This window comes from Mustela putorius, unplaced genomic scaffold (assembly GCF_011764305.1).
Source record: "Mustela putorius furo isolate JIRA1106 unplaced genomic scaffold, ASM1176430v1.1 tig00000876_pilon_pilon_pilon, whole genome shotgun sequence".
NCBI lineage: Eukaryota > Metazoa > Chordata > Mammalia > Carnivora > Mustelidae > Mustela > Mustela putorius.
Window position 1 is genome coordinate 1,749,734 of NW_025421506.1, and position 20,717 is coordinate 1,770,450.

At 44.7% G+C, this 20,717-nt stretch overlaps 1 protein-coding gene across 4 annotated transcripts in view; it reads left to right on the plus strand.

Annotated features, from left to right (window-relative positions):
- Positions 1-20,717, plus strand: part of NTRK2 (neurotrophic receptor tyrosine kinase 2) — a 324,578-nt gene that overhangs the window by 132,404 nt on the left and 171,457 nt on the right. The gene's annotated exons all lie outside the window — the stretch shown is intronic.

A 20,717-nucleotide genomic window follows, 5' to 3' on the forward strand; every position in this document is an offset into this window, starting at 1 on the left:
CATCAGCCCAAGCACACTGACCTCTTCTAAGAGTCTGGCTGGTGCTGGTGACTTGTACTTTTTCTGAACACCCTTCTAAACAGGTTTCAATGGCCATTCAGAGGTTGCATAATTATTTGAGGCAGTGGACACTGAACCCAGACTGTGCAGGTTGGAATCCCAGTTATAGTCACAAGCTAAATGACCTTGAGAAGGACATTTCATGGCTCCCTTCCTCATGAGATGACACCAATATTCATAGTACCTACCTACCCCCTCCCACCCCAGGCTGTAAATACTTGTTTCTAAGTGCATGCAACCCGAGAGTGTGCATGTTGGGGGGCACTTGGTGTTGCTAATAAAATACTTTGAAGGACTTGGGTGTGCCCTCATGCTTGAGTATCCCTCAGTAAGGACCCCAGAATCACAGACTCATTTTTATGTATTGGCCATATGGTGACTGTGTGGGTGCAGTCACCCACACAGTGATGGAGCCCAATGGAAGGGAACTTCACTCACTGGGTCATTCTGGGTGTGATCCAGGTTATGATGCCCTCTTGGGAGTTAGAGAGATTCCCCTCCTAGATCCCTCATTCTGCCCAAGCAGTTCTTACACATGGATTCTTTTCAGATTTGATTTTGATAAAATAAGAGCATACAATTTGTTTGGACCTATATTATGATAGCTCAGTGAGTTTAAAAGATGCTCTAGAGTTTGAGGATTCTGGAGGAAAAAGCATTGAAGGTCATATCCCCAAAATGGTCTGCCTTCTTTTCTTCTCAACGTTATTAATTCAGAATTTTTGATCATTTGAAAGGGGTTTGCATTATCTTTAACTGTTAAATCATCCATCTGAAAATCTTTGGCTATGAATAAAAATAAACGAATTGGCTGAGAGATTGTGTGAAAGAAAAGACTTGTTTCAAGTTCCCTCAAGCCTTAGAAACAAGTATTTGCAGGCAATGAGCTACAAATAACTAGATTATTCTTTTCTACTTCCTGAGGTAGTTTCTCGTAATAGCTGTGGTAGGCAATGCATGACGACCGGACTTGCTGAAGCTGCTTCACGTTGGAAGCAACGCAGTTTCATTTCTTTAAAAATATTTTGTCATTTGGGCTTTTTTCTTCTTAAATCATTTTAAACAAGTGGTATTGAAGTCTTACCAGCACCTAATTTAAGGCACTTTTGCTGTTGTTACCGCCTTTTCTAATAAGTTTTTTTTTTAAAGATTTTATTTATTTGCGAGAGAGAGAGCATGAGAAGGGGGAGGGTCAGAGGGAGAGGCAGACTCCCTGCTGAGCAGAGAACCTGATGTGGGACTCGATCCGGGGACTCCAGGATCAAGACCTGAGCCGAAGGCAGTTGCCTAACCAACTGAGCCACCCAGGTGCCCCTCTAATACGTGTTAAAGGGAGACTGACCACAATAGCTAAATGGTAGTACTAGTTAACAGTATTGGTGTCTCACTGTATGCCCAGCACTCTGTTAAGTGCTTCCTGGATTAATTCTTGATCCTCTCAAAACTAGCCAATGCTAACATTGCTCCCATTGTCAAGGTTAAGAAACTGAAGAACAGAGGAATTGAGGAACTTGAACTCCAGCAGGCTGGCTAGATAGCTGGAGATTGAAATGGCTCCGCTGTATGGACTCTTGAGCAGGGCTGGGGCTGGGGTGAGGCCAGTGAGGTGCCTGGGGCACCGTCAGGGCCGTGCAAATGCCCAGGAGTCGCTCCTACTGGCGCTAGAGGTTGAGCAGAGACGATTGTTTAGGAAAGCGAAATTGTAAGGTCAACTGTGTCACCAGGGAGGCACCTGCTGCCCCAGTAAGCCCCCGGTTACTTAAACGTGCCACTGACAAAGCCCTTGTACATCTCAACTTATAAGTATGTGGCACAGTAGTGAGTTGGCACATACTTTCTAAGTCTTACTTCATGGAACACAGAGGTTGCATGAAGTATGGGCTCCTGGCTGATTAGTTCATGACAACCCAGTGCATGTTTGCTTGTCCATTGGAACTGAAGACAGAATGGTTGGTTTTGATTGTCCTGAAAATGAATATTCTCACGGTTCCTGAATCCGAGTCCTTTCAGCTTCTTGGCTCTCTGGTGAGTGTCCATGAGGGAAACGGCCTCGATGGGGATGGAGGTGGTGGGTGAGGCTGGAGGGTTTGTCCGAGGACCATCCAGATGCTGGAACAAGGCGGTGGGGGAGGCCAGAGCAGCATCTTGCCTCTGAAACACAACAAAGCAGAGCAGCATCTGAGTAACTCAGTCGCTTTGACGCTCCTGTCCCGAAGATCCTGTCCAGCAGCCAGGGACTGAAAGAGACTGCCAAGGGTGTGCTCTGAGCTCCCAGGCATTTGGTCAAAGCCCGTGTCACACAGCACAAGACTCTGGGCGCCTGTGTTTACTGAATTAAAATCTCTGCCCAACCATAAGCTAATGGACAGTAAATTCTCCTCCTGTCTCCTTTTAAAATATTGTTTCCCAAGAGGAAAGGAAAAGCCTCTTCCATGTTTATTTGACACCTGTTCTTTTCTTATTAATAATCCCTATCATCCGGTGTTTAGTCTTGCTGAATTGCTAAATAAAACTGTAGGTCGTGGCTGCTTGCTCTAAGGATTAGGACCCAGCTTCAGGTAAGTTCATGCAAAGACACTTGAGCTGGGGTGGGTAGTAGAGCCCCCAGCACTGTTTTACCTCCGGGGGGGATGTCCTCAGTGTTTATGTGAACTAATAACGCATGTAGGGTGCTGCAGACTTTGCAAAGATGACGCCCTTGATAGGTGTTCTCTTTGCACTTGGGCTCCTGGATTTGGGGGATGGCCAGTTACCTCTCCATCACCGTCCTTCACTAAACACAGCTGAATGCTCTAGTTCTGGGGTGCTGGTGTGTTGGCTCCCTGGCGTGTTGAACCAGCCGGGTGGCTGGCAGGTGTCCAGGGGAGGAGAGGGGTCGGCATAACCCTGCCCCCTTCCCACGCATGGAGCGCGTCCCTAGCAGGGCTCATCCCTGCGCATGCGCGGTCCTGTGGCTAGACCACCTTTTCTCCTCTTCGCCATCTGCTTCCCTCGATTCTAGTGGAGGGGAAAGCCTTCCAGCCGCGGTCCGTGCCCCGTGCCTCACGCTTTCTTGTTTGTCCCTTTAATCTGCCGGTTCCTCTCCACAGCGTGTCCACATCCCTCCTTCAAACCATTTTTGGTGAGTTCCTCCTCCTGGACACACCCCCCACTGAGACATATCCTGAATTCTTCATTATCTTGTTTCATCTGACGTCAGGTCTATTCCAAACCCAGTAAATGTTTATTGTGTCAGTTACAGGCCAGACGGTGAGCCGAGCGCAGGGGGATACCACAGTCAGAGGAACAGATGCCATCTTTGGCCTCGGGGGCTGGGGTCTGACGGTAATCTCTCCAACACTGATGTCGTGATTGGCCGTACTTGATGCCTAAGAAAACAAAGATAGGAAGTTAAGTAGCTTGTCCGAAGTCACACAAATCAGATCTGTCTGCCTGTGAGATCCAGTCTTCGGGCCCTGCTGCTCTGGGGCTGGTGCTTTCCCTTTCCCTCTCGGGGGACCCCCATGGCTACAGACTCCGAGACATCCATCAGGCCTCTGCCCTTACTTTTGGTGGCTCTGATTCACCCAGTAGAAATTGGTGACAAGAATCTCCACTTTTGTCACCTATTTTCTCTTTCCCTTTTATCTTTTTTTTTAAAAAAAAGGTTATTATTCCCTTCTTTTTCTCTAGTTCCCTTTCCCAAGCCAAACCACACACGGAAATATGCTTTGACCTCTCCTTAATTTTCATACATTTAAGCATTTAGAATGAGTTGGGTGGAGTAATTGCACAGGAGAGAGATGGTGTGTGTGTGTGTGTGTGTGTGTGTGTGTGTGTGTATGAGAGAGAGAGAGAGGTACCAGCAAGGAAAGACATAATTCCTCTCATTCTCTCTCTCTCTCACATCCACACACACACTCATACACAGAATATTGCATACTTTAAGCCCTGTTTGATTAAATAGGAATTTAATCCCAGTACATACACCATCTGTACCTAAATTATTGGCTTCCCAAAGCACACCATGCTGTAATGTTCCCAACCAGCTCCTTTTAAAAACTTTCCATATTGTATTTTTTGCTTTTTGTTTTTACTTCCTTATAAATAGCAAGAAGTTTTGCTGAGAAGAAATGATTACAAATCCCAAAAGGTTGGTGTTCCGTTCTGAGCTCCAAGATGTAAGGATTGAGTGGATTTCAAACTTGGCAAAATTTCTGACTTGGCAATTGCTTCCATCCTTATTTATGACAGCTTGGAAACTTCCATTTTCCAGGGCTTATAAACGATGCTGCTGATTTTGTCTCTCTTTTCTATTTTGCTGTGAATTATGAAATAGCCAGCCTGAATGTTTCCTTTTAACATTACCCCTCATAGCAGAGTATGAGTGTGAGTGTGAGTGTGTGTGTGTGTGTGTGTGTAGGTGACTCTGTGTTCTTTCTTTTCTTCGTTATGAGGCACATTTTACATATCTCATGTAGGCAGTGTTCTTCCCTTTTCCTGCCTTTCCCCAAAATGACAGCCGGACATATTAAGGTCTGGGGTGTTGGGAATGAGAGCCTTGTGGTCTCCATCGTGGTCACAAAGGACTTCCTGACCACCATCTGTCCTCTAAGGGATCCCATACCTCATCCCCACATGGCAATTGAACAGTTGGGATTCCGGAGCAAGACACATAACCCAGACCGTCTCTGAGTGTCCTTCCTAGAGGTGTGAACAGGTTGTGTTTAGGGGACCTCCATGCCCCCATATTCTTAATGAAAAACTATCAAAATGGAAGAACCCCGAAAACTTGCTCACCTTCTTCAGCCCTCTGCTCCCTCCTCCTCCTGCTTTTTCTTTTTCTCCTTCTCTTAACTCCTTACCCGCTTCCCCAAAGCCTGCTCATTTTAAGTTCTCTTTTTAAGTACTTTCTTCTTCGGATTCATGCAGCCACACAGAAGTTGAGAGCCTCGATCCTTGGGTAGAGTCGACAGATTTTGCCGAATATAGGCAGTAGGAATTTTCAAATGCAGAACGTGTCCTCTGAGAAGCAGATGCCAAGATGGGACGGAAGCTGCCAGGATTCTAATCAGGAGAAACTCTTGTGTGAGAGAAAATGGGGAAGGAGCTAGGAAAGGCAGCGAGAGCATCAGGCTACAGCGCAAGTATACCTCCCGTGAATGGGAGGGAGCGAGGTGAGGTCAAGGCCTCTGGACTCCGTGCGCCCTTCCGTAGAAGGATGGGCAAGACTGCGGGGAGGCTTGGAGCCAAGTTGGCCGTCAGAAGAGCTCCTTGGCTCCCAGGACAGGTCTGCCTTGGTATTCTGTGCCATCCCCAGTCTCCAGGGAGTGTGGACCACGTGCAAGCGAGGGGATGGATTTCAGAGCACAGATGGGTTTCAGGATGTCGTGGAGCCCTTGGTCAGTTATGCTCCCTGAAGCTGAAGGTCTGCAAAGCGCTCTTGGACAACATGCACCATCTTGTCCAACCTCCACGTAACCAACGTGCTTCATGATTGTTGCTTGCCGTCTCCCGGCCAGGCACAGTGACCCACATGTTAGTGATCCAGACCCTCCACTGGATGGCTGAGGTCCAGGGCTCAAGGGAGCCTCTGCTCCCCTAAATGACTTACAACCAGTTACATTGGTTTAAAGAGCTTCAACCATAACCATCCTGAAAAAAAAAATAAAATAAAAAATAAGAAGTACAGAAACAAGGCAAGTCCATACTTTGAACTGTTTAAAATATCATCTTTGAGCTGTAGCCATCCTTTTATTTATGGCAACATGAAACAGCATCTGAAACAAAGACCTTTTTTTTTGTTTCTCTCCCCTGCATACCAAAACCACAAGTGATTTTATTTCATTTCCTTGTGTGCTCCCCATCAAATTTCCTGTCACGGCTGTTCTCCTCCCCGGTTCACCTTGCTTTCAGGAGAGCGCTCGTGGCGGCGTCCATCCATCCCCTGCCAGGTCAGAGGACCCAGCTTGCAGGGGAGAAGAGCTATGCATCTGCCCACATGGTTTTCACCCCTGCTCTCCCGCAGTTACGTTGTTTTCAAGAAAAAAAAAACGATGCCTTTTTCAGATTCAGCAGACTTCCCCGAGCACTTTCCAGGGGCTCGACCCTAGGTTGGGAGCCTCAGTGACTGCAAAGACCAGCCAGGTCCTGTAGGAGGAGGTCAGTCAGTGGGCGCGTGGGCACGGGCTCACGTACTGGCACCGCTCGCTGCCCCCAGACCCCACCACTGTCTCTGTGTCAGAACGCAGGCTCGGGGCAGCCAAGTCTGATTTTTAAAGACGAGGGGAGATCTAGGTTTTTATGGGGCATGTCCCAGTTTTTCCATGTTGGCAAGATCCTTCACATTTTTTCAAGTCTCCATGAGCCAAAGTAAAATGTCTTTTGCCAGATTTTGCCTTTTGTGACCCTTCAGCTGGAGATGCTGCTCCTCGCTTTTAAGATACGGTTCCTCCACAGCAGCCTGGAACAGACGCTGGGCTGCAGCCAGGTTTCCTGGAAGTAAAGGCACTGAGGGTTCACGGAGCAGGGGCTGATCAAGGGCGTGCTGCAGGGGCACCCTGCGGAGGGAGCAGAAGATGCAGGACTGGCAATGGGGCTCAGCTTACTGACATGTATCCCAGGTGCTGCTTGTGGAGATCCATGTGCAGAATTCAGATTATTTTAGACTCTGGCTACCTGTGTATCGGCCCCAGACCCCTAGTTCATCTCTCCTCTGGGACTGCATGGCTCTCCAGAGAAGGTAGGGAAGGTGGATAGGAGCTAGGAAGGAGCTCTGGAACCAGCAGCCTTCAAGACAGCCGTGCATGGGCTCTCGAAAGCTGTGGCAAGTCCCTGCTCTGAGTTCTTTCTCTTTGCTTAGTTTGCCGGTTGTTCATCTGAGATGCAGGCGGAGTTTGGGGTGCTCCATCCTGTAATACTGAGTTCTAGGCCTGCGACCCATGGCCGTCCTGACCCTGGCCAGGGGGGGAACAGGCCAGTGGTTTGTATATCTTGCCTGATTCAAGATAAGGGTGGCAGTTATCTACCTCGTAGGGTGACTCAGAGCATTTCATGGGAAAAGTATGGTGGGTAGGCAGGACAGGATATGTTGTAGGTACTCAATAAATAATAAAGAGTACAGGATTTTCTTTGGAAAGTTTAAAGTATTCATATGTTTCATTTAAATACCCTCTCGACTCCAACCAGATCCCCTTGAAGGAAAGCCATCAGGTAGGGAGAGAAGGCAGAAGCTACAGCACCACCTGCTAATGACCATCCCTGGAGTCTGAGGGTCCCAGAGACAAAAAAAAAGTTTGTTTGTTTGTTTCTTTGTTTGTTTAAACAGAATCCACCACGTGTGCTCACACAACCCTTGCCCTGTGTCCTGTGCCCTGGCCCACACCTTGTCCATCCTTCCACACCTCTGCACTAGCCAGGATGTCTTCCTTGTCTTTACTTCTTGAATGCATGCTGTCCTGAAATCAAGCTACATCTTTCTCCCAGCTATCTTCATTTTCTTTTCTTTTTAAAAAAATTTTATTTGTTTATTTGAGAGGGTAAGAGGGAGAGAGAGAGGGAGAGAGAATCTGAAGCAGATTCTACTGGGCACAGAGCCTGATGCTGGGCTCGATCCCCTAGCTGCCCCAATCTTGACTTGAGCTGAAACCAAGAGTTGGACATCTAACCAACTGAACCCCCCAGGTACCTCCCTCCCTGCTGTCTTTCGAACCCACCAGGTGTTCTCCACCCCCACCCCCTCCCACCCAGCCTTCCTTAAGGCTGTCTGTATTTGTCTGGGGCAGACTGGTTTCACTCTTGTCACCACGCTCATCAACTTGGTGAGTCCAACATTTTCCTCCTAAAACACAGACTTGAGGGAGTCGCTCAGCCCTGGACTCAGCACTACTCTGACAACTGATGCAGCTACGTAGATCAAGTCCATACTCCTCAAAATGGGGCTCCAAACTCCAGAACATTCTTGCTCCAGCCTGTCTTTTCTACCACGCCTTCCCATCCACCACCACCTCTGTGCTTCCCCAAACCTCTGGCTATACTGAGTTTGACCCTCTTCCTCCCTCCACCTGGTATATTCGTGTGTCAAAGTCCTGTCACTTGTTGATTGGGTGACCTTGGATTTGGCACTTTGCTTTCCAAGTCCCAAATCCTTCCTCAGAGAGATAAGGGTGGCAGTTATCTACCTCGTAGGGTGACTCAGAGCATTTCATGGGAAAAGTATGGTGGGTAGGCAGGACAGGATATGTTGTAGGTACTCAATAAATAATAACATTATGAGGATGGTCATGACTACTGTCCCTTTCCAAAGCCCAGCTTCACTCCTGCCTCCCTTCTAGAAGCTTCCCCGAGACGGCCCATATGGAAGTGACACCTTCCTTCCTATTCTCCCATAATAGTGTTGTGCTGTCTTTGATTATCTAGTGGGTCTTCTATGGCTGCATAAAGCGTCACACACCATTCCTATCTGAGGATGCCCATGCTTTTGAAGCAGGAAATGAAATATATATAATTCTTAGTTGGGTTCACTTTGATTTTCTGAAAAAAGCCTAGATATCAGTCTTGTTTGGAAATGGGGAGTCTTTTATTAGGAGACTGCGTGTCATCCTGAGATGCGTGTCACTGGACCCTGTTAGGGTCCTGAATGCAGCCCTATTGCCCCGAAGAACAAGATAGGTTAAGTTTTCTGGGGGACTCCATATGTCAGCCTGGGAGTATTGTGATGTATTAGTCTCCTAGGGCTGCGATAACAGAACGTCACACACTTGGTGGCTTACAGCAACAGAAATACATCCCTCCACAGGCCAGAAGTCAGAAATTGAAGTGTTGGCAGGATTGGTTCCTTCTGGAGGGTCTGAGGGCAAATCTGTTCTAGGCCTCTCCTAGCTTCTGGTGGCAGGTGGCAATTCTTGGCATGGCTGGGCTTGTAGATGTGCCACCCCAGTCCCTGCCTGTCTTCACATAGCCTACTTTCTGTGCCTCCATGTCCTCACCTCCTCTTAGAAGAATAATTATCATTGGATTTATGGCCCATCCGATGTCTGGGATGTTCTCACCTTGAGATTCTTACTTCTGCCAAGACTCTTTTCTTCTAAATAAGAACCTCTTCACTGGTGTCAGGGGATATAATTGGAAATATCTTTTTTTTTTTCTTTTTTGAGGCTACTACTGAACCTACTACATTTGAGAACAGGGATTATGTAAGAGCCGGGAGACAGAACCTCTCACACACATAGTTTAGGTGACAAGTCCCTCCAGTCCCTCTGGCCAATGTTGTGGACCTGGTCATTAACCTCTCTAAGTCTCCGTTTCCCTTTCTATAAAATAAGGATAATAATGTCTAGCACACAGCTTGCGAGGATTCGTTAAGAATGGATACATCAGCATATAGTGGATTTGTGATGTGGCTACTATCTATCGTGATTCCCACTGCTCATTCAGTCACTGAACAGAAATTTAAAGCTCGGGCCATCGAGGTAAAAGAGATGTATCACAGGGCCCTGCATCATGCTAGTACTTAGAAAAGTTTCCCTGTTTGTTGAATGAATAAACAAGTGATCTGAAGCCTATCAGAAGTACTTGCTTTGGTCAAGCCTTTGGTATAGCTTTCTGCCTGCAGGATGAATGACGATGCCAGACCTTTAAAGGAAGATCATTTGGGGGGCTAGTCCTTAAAACCCTTAATGAATATTACCACATAGTCATTTTGCTTCAGCAGCCTGCCTATGTGGCCACGAACGTGGGTTCTGTGAGGTGTTCATGTCAAAGGCAACAGAGTGTCTCAACTAAAGAAAACTTACTGCACAGAGCGAGGTAGAAAATTGAAATGCCTTTAGCGTCCAGGCAGGCCAGACAGTCCGGGTGGGGGAGCCCCTTGGAGACTGTGCCCTTATTTAAAGAGGGCAGCTGCTCCCCATTCATTAATTCAACCATAATTCAGTATTCATTTATTCAACTCAGAATGCCCTCCACTGTCCTTGGTGCTGAGGACACAGGGTTGAACAAGGCGAACACCTTGTCTTCAAGGAGCTTCTGTTCCATGAACCCAACTCCAGTTGCCACATGAAATCCAAGCCTATCACTGGGTCAGCACTTGAAAGAGAAGATGCCAGAATTTTATGTGTGAGTTCCTGCCTCCTCAATGTTGGCCAGCTCTGTACGCTTTTAAAAGAATACCGTACAGGCCAGAGAGGAATGTGTCTCTTGACCCAGTTGAGCCTGCAGGCAGCTCATTTGTGACCCTTGGAGTGACCTATCATGACCTTTGCCTTAAGAAGCATTAATCCAGTGTCGGATTTTAAGCTAATTCTCATTTTTCCTGACCTCTTTGGAAGTTGCTATGGTTACCGCATGTTGTTTATCTCCTCCCAGATTGAATGATTCTTTGGTGCCTCATCCTTGTATTTTCAGGTGAGCTAACCTCCATCTCTCAGCTTTTTCTTTCTAATTCCTCCTCCAAGTCTTTGATTACTCTTTGTACTCTCTCAGGCTTCTCAAAAGGCTCTGAGCCTGTCGTCTGGCCCTCAACCCATGCCCCGAGGGTCAGAATCTAGCCCAAACTCTTAACTGCTCCTGGCTTAGTCTGCTTTTAAGCCTCCCTTTCTGCTTGGCCATCCAATTTTCCTGGCTTCTGGGTTGCACTGACTCCCAACCTTAGGTGTGATATTAATTTCTCTCAGAGGGACATGGGTTTAATAGATTTTTTTAATTAACATTTTGTAATATTGGAAACGTCATGCTTTATGGCAGACTGATACAAATGTCTATAATTACTTTTTTGGCACTAAATCTTGGGAATAGTCTAGAAGTGTTTGTTTTAACCCCTTCCTAAAATGTTCTGATTTATGGGCAGGCCTCTTTACACACACCTCTAGCGGGCTCAGTTGTCATGGCAACCCAGAACATCATTTGTCAAAGAGCTATAACTTCACTCGATGTTGAAGCTAAAAATTTATCTTTTAGGATTTATTTTTATGACAGGGAAATTTTGTATTTCCATAGATCTGCTTGCAGTCAGGGAGATTCAGGCTTCAGGGGAAGATTTTCGAGAGAATAAGACAAATCTCTTACCACCCTTCCCTTCCAAACAGATGAATTCTCTTAGCCATTCCAAAGAGAACTCTAATGCACTCATTAGTATCCTCCCCGAAGTAGAATTATCCCCCTTGAGTCTCTACCTCAATATGATTTTTGTTGCTTAAAAAAAAATTGAAGTACAATCTTTTTATTGCATGACTTTTTTTTTTTTTTTTTTTTTGGCTAACAGAGCTCAAAGACAGAAAAGAAAGAACATGTCTGTCAATCTCTTCTACGTGCTGAAGAAGAGTAAGATATTTAGTTATTGTATTTACTTGTGTGATCTGTGATTCAGGGACTGCAAACTGAAGGCCAGGAAAATATATCCATCAGTGTAGGGGGTCCCTGGGGACTTTGCAGAGCCAGCCCAAAGATGGTTACTTCTTTCTTTCTGGTGACAGAATGTGGGCCATTCTGCAGGATTGTCTGTTTCATGTTATTTTTTTAAGAACTCAGAGATCAGTATTTTTATATGAAATTCCCTAATTTTTAAAATGCTGGCAGATCATGTATTTTTTCTTTTTTTTTTTTCTCTCTCTGTCTCTCTTTTTAAAGATTTAATCAATTATTTGAGAGAGGTAGAGAGTGAGAGACAAGTGGGAGGGGCAGAGGAAGAAGGAGAGAGAATCTCAAGCAGACTCCCCACTGAGCACAGAGCCCAATAGGAGCTCTATCTCACGACCCTGAGATCACAACCTGAGCTGAAACCAAGAGTGGGATGCTCAACTGACTGAGCCACCCAGGCACCCCTAGTTTTTTGTTTTTAAACAACATCATGGTCAAAGCACATCTGGGGCAAGTTCACCCTATGAACCCCCCAGGTGGCATTTCTGCCCCAAAGCATACCACCCAATAGCTGAGAATGGCTTTGTTTCCTATAATGAAACAATCTATAATTCAGTTTTATTTTCATGTTCTTTTTTGGATCTGACTTGTTAAAAATGTTCCTTCTGTTGGCCTCACTAGAGGTGATGTTCCAACCCTTTGCATGTTGGGGCGCTCTTTGGCTCCAGACCTGGCATAAGAGGAAGCTGATGGTAGATATGTTTCAAAGACCCACATAGGCCATACGCTTCTCTCTGACATTCCAAGATAGACGATGTGAACCATCAGATACCTTCTGGGATTGCTCACGGATTTATGATTCTCTCCTTTTGCCTTTGATGGATGGCGTAGCTTAATCCTGGTCGCTAAGACCCATGTTTTTCTTTTGTATTGGGAAATCCTGGGTGGCCTCCTGCCTATCCATAACAAATAGCAAGAGTTTTTTTTTTTTCTCACTGAATTTGAGAGTGTTTTGTTTCCCATTTACCAAAGGGGAAAACACTAGGCATTTGGGGGAATATGCCATCAGCAACATCTGGAGGCCAAGCTGATCCGGAATAGGAATGGTTTGCGGAACACTCACCAAGCCCACGTTCCGTCACATTTAAGACATTATGGGCTTCATGTAAAATAATGCTGAACATGGGAACTCAGAGTGACTGGCAACCACTGCTGCCAAGGGCGCTTTGCGTTCCTCAGACCCCATTGTCATCTGGTCTTTCTGGCCTTTTCCAGCCCCTTCCACGCCCTCTGGGCTCAAGCCCCATCAAGAGTCCCTGCCCATCCCCAGTTACCTTCATGCTCTTGAGCAGTGTCCTGTACCTGGAAGGTTTTACACCATCTCATCATGTTCATACCCAGGGGGGTTTTATGGGGTCCTTAACTTCTCATTTCGAGATGTTGGATAGAAGTGTGGCAGACGCAGGCCCCCAAAAAGTAGCTCTGAGAAGCTGGCTCCAGGGAGGGGCTCCTTGCTGCGTTCCTTCCTTCATAGCATGCTTCTGTGAGCAGCCTATGGGTTTTTTTTCGTGTTGTTTTGTTTTCATCGTTCTTTGAGCTGTTCTTAGTGAACAAAAGAGAAAGAATGTGCTATAATTAAGGTAGAGTCTCCCGCAAATATGCGCCCACCCTGTTCAATCTTTAAAGCTATTCTAAGTATTATAAGATGAAGTTTTTTTAAATGGCTATCCAGTGGTAATGAACTAATTCTGGTGCCCTTACTCTGTGTTTACTTCTTTTCCCAAGAGATTTAGCAAATTATGCCGGCAATGTGTTTTTTAACAAATATATAAAGTACAAAGAAAGAAGTAAAAATTTCCTGTAATGCTTTCAACCCAGGAATACCTTACCTTTTTACCCCAGTACCTTTCTATGTATATAATCATTACATAGGTGAAATAATAGTGCCTATAAATATTTTTATTTCCTAGTATGGGTACTGAACAGTATATGCTGAAGATTTCTTTAGGGAGTTAGTATTTCCCAGAACTTAAGTCTTTTCGTGGCATTGTAACATTTCACCCTGTGACTAAACCATAATGTATTTAATCATTTCCTAGTATGGGACTTTTAAAAAATTCCAATTTCATTATTAAAAATAACAACATAATGGGCATCTTTGTCCATCTCTCTGTTCCCCTTGGCACTAATTTCAGACATACAGTTTCTCATGAAGTTCTGAATATTTTTAAGACCTTTATAACACATGGCCAGTTTACTTTTAGAAATATTGGCTAATTTGCAGCCATACCAGAAATGTTTAAGAAAGCCCATCTCTTAGTCCCTTTGTTAACACTGAGATTTGTTAATTTTTTCCCCTAGTCTTGGCTTTAGTATTTATATGATGTTTGGTATACATGTCCACCTGTGGTTGAGTATGTCCGTGTGAGTATGTGTGTGTGTGTTCACTTCCAGTAAGAAAGAACAACATGTCCAGTCTCTTTAGGGCTGTGGTATGTTGGACGTTCCCCAAGAGAGGCCTTTACCATGTCCCAGACAGAACTTTAAGTGCTTTGGGTACGCCAACTCCTTCCTGGTACCTTCTTAACAGTCCTATGGGGTCCGAGTGTAGTGGTAGAGATGACTAATAGTAGATACTATTATTCCCAGTTTCAAAAGATGGAACCTGAGGCCCAAGGAGGCTTCATCACTTTCTAGAGGTCATAGAGCTGATTAACTGTCACAGCCAACATTCAATCCAGGCCTTCTGTCTCCAGAGAAGATGCTCCTATCCATTCCTGGATTGCTTCCTGCTACTGTGAGGGAGAAGAAGAGCCCTCAGGGCCTAGGCCAGGCAGTGGACATGAAACCATGTTTGGTCAACACAGCTGCTCACAGGATGGAAACAAACCTCGCAGATTCTAATGGTTCTCTTTTCTTTATTGATGGGGGAGTTGGTGCAGGTCCCAGAGGAATATACTTCTGAGAAAGCAAGATATTTTAGCTCTAACATGAAAGTCTTTCATAGTCTCAGAAAACAAAATTTGTACATTATTCTTCATAGTAAGGCTGAAATTGATGCCAGAAGATTCAGAAGTTGCATTCATTGCTACGTCCAGAAAACACAGTTGATTTGGAAATGCAAAGTTGTTCATGTTTTCCAGTCATGCTGAACTTCGGAACGTGAATTCAATGACCTTGATACTCTTGTATTCTTGTCACCTCTGTTGTGCTCCCTTTAAGTTGAAACAGTGGGTTTCATTGATTCTTGCTTATAGGCTTGAGATGTATTAATGATCCCAATTTAATCCAGGACATAGGCTTTTGACATCCGCCCAATGATATTGGGCATTTCAAAAGGATACAGAGACATAAGACTTACCTTCAAGGTGTTTATAATATCACAGGGAGTTTTAAGTTTACAAAACAGATACAGCAAGAGAGAATAAGATAGACACCATTAAAGAGATTCAAAGATGCACGGGGTTATAGTGATTACTTGCTTTGTGGAGATCAAGAGAAGGACTCGTGGGGAAGCTGACATTTCTGCCAGCCCTGGAAGAGGGGTAAAATGTGTAATTGATGGAGGTGAGGGGCAACCTGGGTGGACATGCCAGGGAAGGGGAGAAGCAGAAGCAGCCAAGGCCCACTGTGTCCCATGATGAGCTACTTACTGTTCTAGCATGCATTAGAAATATCATGTTATTATCTATAGCTCTGGCTTTGTTGAAGGATGCAGGGGATCCACCCCAGTCCTTGGTTTTCTTGTTGAGACCATGAGGTAATAATAAGTGAATTATTATCCCCAGCTGGGTGGAGGAGGACGCCAGGGGCAGAGGGGCCCACAGCCCCAGCTGTGGTCTGCATCAGGACCAATGTGTCTGAGCGCCCACTCCCATCTTGGGCCTTGCATGGTGGTGGCATTGGTTTGGGGTGAGGGGCAGGAATCTTCCCCACTCAAAAATCTTTCCACCTGGTTGTAAAGCACACTGAAGTTGAGAGCCACTGGGACGCACACTAGCTTCAGAAAATAGGAGTCCCTGGGGACCCAGTACTGGGAATCAGGTGATTCTTATGAGCAGTGATGTCTGAGAACAACCCGGATTGGCTAATTAACCTCATGCTTTTAGTGCTTTCTATGAAAAAAGAAAGAAAAAAGAGACACTCATACCCACAGGTATTAAAGTGAACATCTAATCCATTTCTGACACTTGGATTTTGAGGATATATGTGTATTTGGGGCTTTAACACTGAGGTTTACTGGAATGGTTCTCATCTGGGAAACTTTGAAAACTCCACCTGCTTTGCTTGCCTCCAGGCCAATTAAATAAGGCTGTCTATGGGGTGGGAACTTAGCGTTGATGTTTTTACCACCCCCGTAACTCCCCCCATCCCCTGCCAAGATGATTCCAGTGTGCAGGAGGGTTGAGAACAGCAGGAGAAGGCCCAGGTGAGGATGTGCACAAAGGCGGCTCCACAGTTTGCTTTATTTGAGTTTCCCTTCCGCTCAAGCAGCTTGCTGCATCTCCACGGCCCCTTCTGTCTGAGGGTTATACCCTCACTGCCCCAGAAATCCAGATCAGCTCAGAGAAGTTGACATTTTCTTACAGAACTTGACAAAATATGGTGGGGGAACCTATCAAGAACCCATCAAGAGTAATGTTGTTGGGGCACCTGGGTGGTTCAGTCGGGTAAGCATCAGACTTTTGATTTGCACATGGGTCACGGCCTCAGGGTCCTGGGATCCAGCCCTGCATCAGGCTCTGCACTCAGTGGTGAGTCTGCTTAAGGAATTCTCTCTCTCTGCCTCTCCCCACACCTTTCTCTCATTCTCTCTCAAAAATAAATAAATAAATCTTAAAAAAAAAAAAAGCAATGTTGCCAGATTTAGTAAGTAAATACAAGATGCTCAGTGAAGTTTGAATTTCAGATAAACAACAAATGATTTTTTTTTTTAGTATAATTATGTCCAATGCAATATGTGGGAAATGCTTACACAAAATATTACTTCTTGTTGATCTAATATTCAAATTTCACTGGGCATCCTGTATTTATCCTACCTATAAAGGAAGTTAAATCAAATCCAAATTAATTTAAAGTGGCAGGTTTCTGATTCTGCAGCTGACCATGGTGTCCAGCTTTGCATTCCTGTGACCCCTGGGGCCGGCCTCCAGGATAATTATTCCCGAACCCCAGAGCATTCGTAGTTCTTCACCAAGCCTCTGTTTACAAGGGGGGAAACAACTTTAGACCCCACCACATGAAGTTAGCCCCGATATCATCTTGTCCCTTGATTATCAAGGTCACCATTTAGCCTTGAGCATCTAGGAAGCATTTGGGTTGTCCTGCTCACTTTCCTTTTCTAATTTGACGCAAGTTTTTCATGTGGAGCCAATGTAACATGGGCCTCATCTTTCCTAGCTCATGTTATTAGCTCTGCCTCCTTTTGAGCCTTCTAGGATTCCAAGAGGGATAGGGAAGGAGAAGAATAACTGTGAGATTCTCTGACTCATGCCCCATGGTGTATGGAATATCCTTATGGGCATGGATCAGTACCTTCACACAGACCCTCTAAGGGCTCCGTGCTTAGTTTAGTGCTCTGCTGTCAACACTTTGAATGCTTGATTTATGGACAAGGGTCCTGCATTTAATTTAGCACTGGCCACTGCAAATTATGTCACTGGTCAAGCTCATACTAGAGCACATATGCAAAATAGACCAAGAGTAGTGGCCTCCTTGCTCAGACAGGAGTTTTTTTTTGGCTGATAGCAGGTATGGGTAGGTGGTATTCCTTTGGCAGGGGAACCCTAGAACAGTTTCTTATGCATCCCCCCACACACACACTCTTCCAGATGTGCTTGCCCTCAGAAAGACTTCCACAACTCAACTCAACGAGACATAGTTGCATACTCCCAGGCATTTCATCTGAGTGTTTGGATAAGGTAGATGTCTTTTAGAGTGGCATCTAGTAGTTGTCACCATTTGTCGATCAACAACTACTGAGTACCTGGCCTGAAAAAGGCAACCTTCCTTCACCTGCCCCATCGTCATTATCAATCATCACAGTAGATGTATACAAGGTCCATCCATGCCTGGCTCTGCCCTGAGAGATGGAGCACGCTAAGCTATATTCTGTCCGTGAAAATATCCTGACTCTGAAAGATAGCCATTGCTCCCTTTGGAACAGTGAGCTTCTTCGCACCAAAGAAGTGTCTTTCCATCAAGAGCTAGAACTCGGGGATCATTTTTCTGGCACCTGCCACCATGAGGTTCAGACAGAGGTAACAACAAGCCTACAGAGATTGAAAGTTGATGCATTGGGTTGGCAGAAAATGCCAGTTGTCCCCTCACCTCCTTTATAATATCGAGTCATAAAATTCTCCGAGATCACTGCTTCCCACCATCGGTGCTGAAGATACTCTTGTGGCTAATGGCAACACAAGGCTGTCCTGGGGAAGACAGCTGATTGGAAGTTATTTGGAAATCATGTATGGCGAGTCCTTTGGGAAAATATGATATATGAAAGTGATGTAAGTCATTGTTCTTGTGTACAGTTTCTAGAGCCTGCTTGTGGTAGTTTCAGGATCTCCCCCTGCAATGCCAGCAAACTGTAATCTAATAGAAAACTCAAAACAATTGACAAGATGTAACAGCTCCAGAAACATAAGGAGGCCCTCATGGTTGAGGTGTGAGACAGGAATTAATATCTTGTGCCGTGTGCCAAAGATCCCATCACATCTTGGGGCCATCCTCGGGCCAAAAACCTCAAAGAAATATAGTTTTATACCATTTGAACACATGCCATAGTTCCACTCTTTGCCAAAAACGTTTTGAGTGAGCCTTATGGTAGAAGTAAAATCATTAAAATGTGCTGACATATTTCGAATGTTTTATTAAATAGAACAGCTACTTTTCAGATATTTAAGGCCAACTACTTGATTTGAGGTAGGAAACCATCACTAGGTATACAGAAGGGCAAGTCAAGGGCAGCCCTTCCCCGGGTCTACCCAGCCCATTTCCCCCAACAGCTGGTTGGAAATTGATGGTTATGTTGATGTTTTCATCTGAAGGAAGTAGCCTTGCAGGGAACTGGAATATCTTGAATTAAGGAAGATGCTCTTGGAGAGAATTGAGTAAATTGGTTACCAAGAACCCACCAGGGACTTGGGAGCATGAAAGTTACTATAGGAGATGATGTGAGGAGTGAGAAAAGTCTGGGCCTTCAAGCGACTTGTATTCCAATTGAGAGAACAAATTGATTGCACTATTAGATCACACTAGAATGATATGTGATTCTTTTCTAGCATAAATTAATATTATTACAGTTATACAGAAACATGCTTTCTATCCCAAACCCCTGGAAATGGATGCTTTGGATCTGGGGACTCTGGATTTTAGAAATGGAATATGGTTTTTATAGTGAATGTTACCACTACGTCCAGTGGGGCCAAGGGGAGTTCTTTTTTTCTTTTTTTCTTTTCTTAAGATTTTATCTATTTATTTGAGAGAGAGAACATGAGAGGGGAGAAGGTCAGAGGGAGAAGCAGACTCCTCGCAGAGCTGGGACCCTGATGCAGGACTCGATCCTGGGGGGTCCGGGATCATTACCTGAGCCGAAGGCAGTGGCCCAACCAACTGAGCCACCCAGGCGCCACCCACGGCGAGCTCTTTGTAGTTGTCTTCAGTGGGATTTCTGCACTAAGTCTGACGACTAGTTACACTAACTGGAATTAATAGTCTCCAAATAGCCTCACAGCACTTTGGGTCAGGTTTTAGTACCAAATGAGGGAAAGGGAGAGAAAGAGAGTCTCAAGCAGTCTCCATGCTTGGTGTGGAGCCTGACATGGGCCTCGAACTCACAGCCCTGAGAGGATGACCTGAGGTGAAATCAAGAGTCAGACGCTTAGCTGACTGAGTTACCCAGGCTCCCCTGGAGAGGACTTTTAGACAGAAAAGTAAAACTTCAGAAAACCTTCTGATACCCTAATTATAAAAGAATAACCCCATGCTATGGTGATAAGCTCAGAAAGCAGTGACAAAGCCCAAGTCACAAAATAAAATTCAGTTCTCTTCACTTGGTTTATGTGTTGACAAAGTTAAGTAACTCATCTTCTAAGAATTGGTAGACTAAGAAGAAAAAAGTACCTCCTTTGTGCAATAAAGATGCCATGTGTTTATGTTCATTTTCCCCCCAGTTTCATTGAGAAGTAATTGCCTTACCTCACTGGACAAGCTTAAGGAGACCAGCATGGTGGTTTGATCCACATGTATTGTGAAATGATGATCACACGAGGTGCAGCTAACATCCTTCTTCTCACATAGATAAAATAAACAGAAAAGAAAAAAAACAATTCCTCCTTGTGATGTTAAGGAATAAGTTTAGAATATGTTTAATATAGTTTTATACTCTGGAAGTATTCTATAGGCATCATGATTCCAAAACTTATTTTTTATATAAAAAATGAGATAAACCTGTCAGAATGTTAATAATTATGGGATGTGGGACTACAGGCAATTTTCATTTTCTTTTTTATACTTCTGCATTTTTCAAATGTCCTAAGCAAAAGCCAAGCTCGTGTTTTATCATGCAAAAAGTTATTCAAAAGCTTTTGTGGAAAAAACCTTAATACCAGAGGAATGAATTTACCTACCTAGTATTACTTTTCTTCCCATAATGTGTACTATTTTGTGAACTCTTTTTGAGGATATATAAAGTAAAAGAAATAATGGTTTATTTACTCAAAATAGACAGTCCTAATATTTAAAATAGATCAAAGATAGCACTGTTTACCTCTGCTTCATTGATTAAAAGACATTTGAAATTTTGCAAAGAAGCCTTAATGATTTTTTTTTTCATAATGTTTTGCTATAAGACTTGGCTTCAGTTTCTCGAACAGAGGAAATGCCCAGATGTACACAAAGCACTGGAAGGTGAAACATCCATTTCATTAACTCTTGGAAAAATAAATTACCTCACTTCCTTTATTACTGGAGTAATTAACCCACATTCATACTGACTCTGACCAGTATATATTATTTACGACCTTCCATTTGTGGTGGTTTGGTGGTCAACCTAATGGGTATCTCTGTCAGATGGTTTTGGGGGGCGAACGTTGTGATAGCACTCTTCTGCTCGTCTAATGACTTCTCATCCAAAGAGTCCAAATATACTTTTTCTAAACGTAAAATAGGGGCGCCTGGGTGGCTCAGTCGGTTAAGCATCTGCCTTCGGCTCAGGTCATGATCCCGGGGCCCTGGGATGGAGCCCTGGTCAGGCTTCTTGCTCGCCCGGAAGTCTGCTTCTCCCTCTGCCTCTCCCTGCTGCTCCCCCTGCTTGTGCTCTT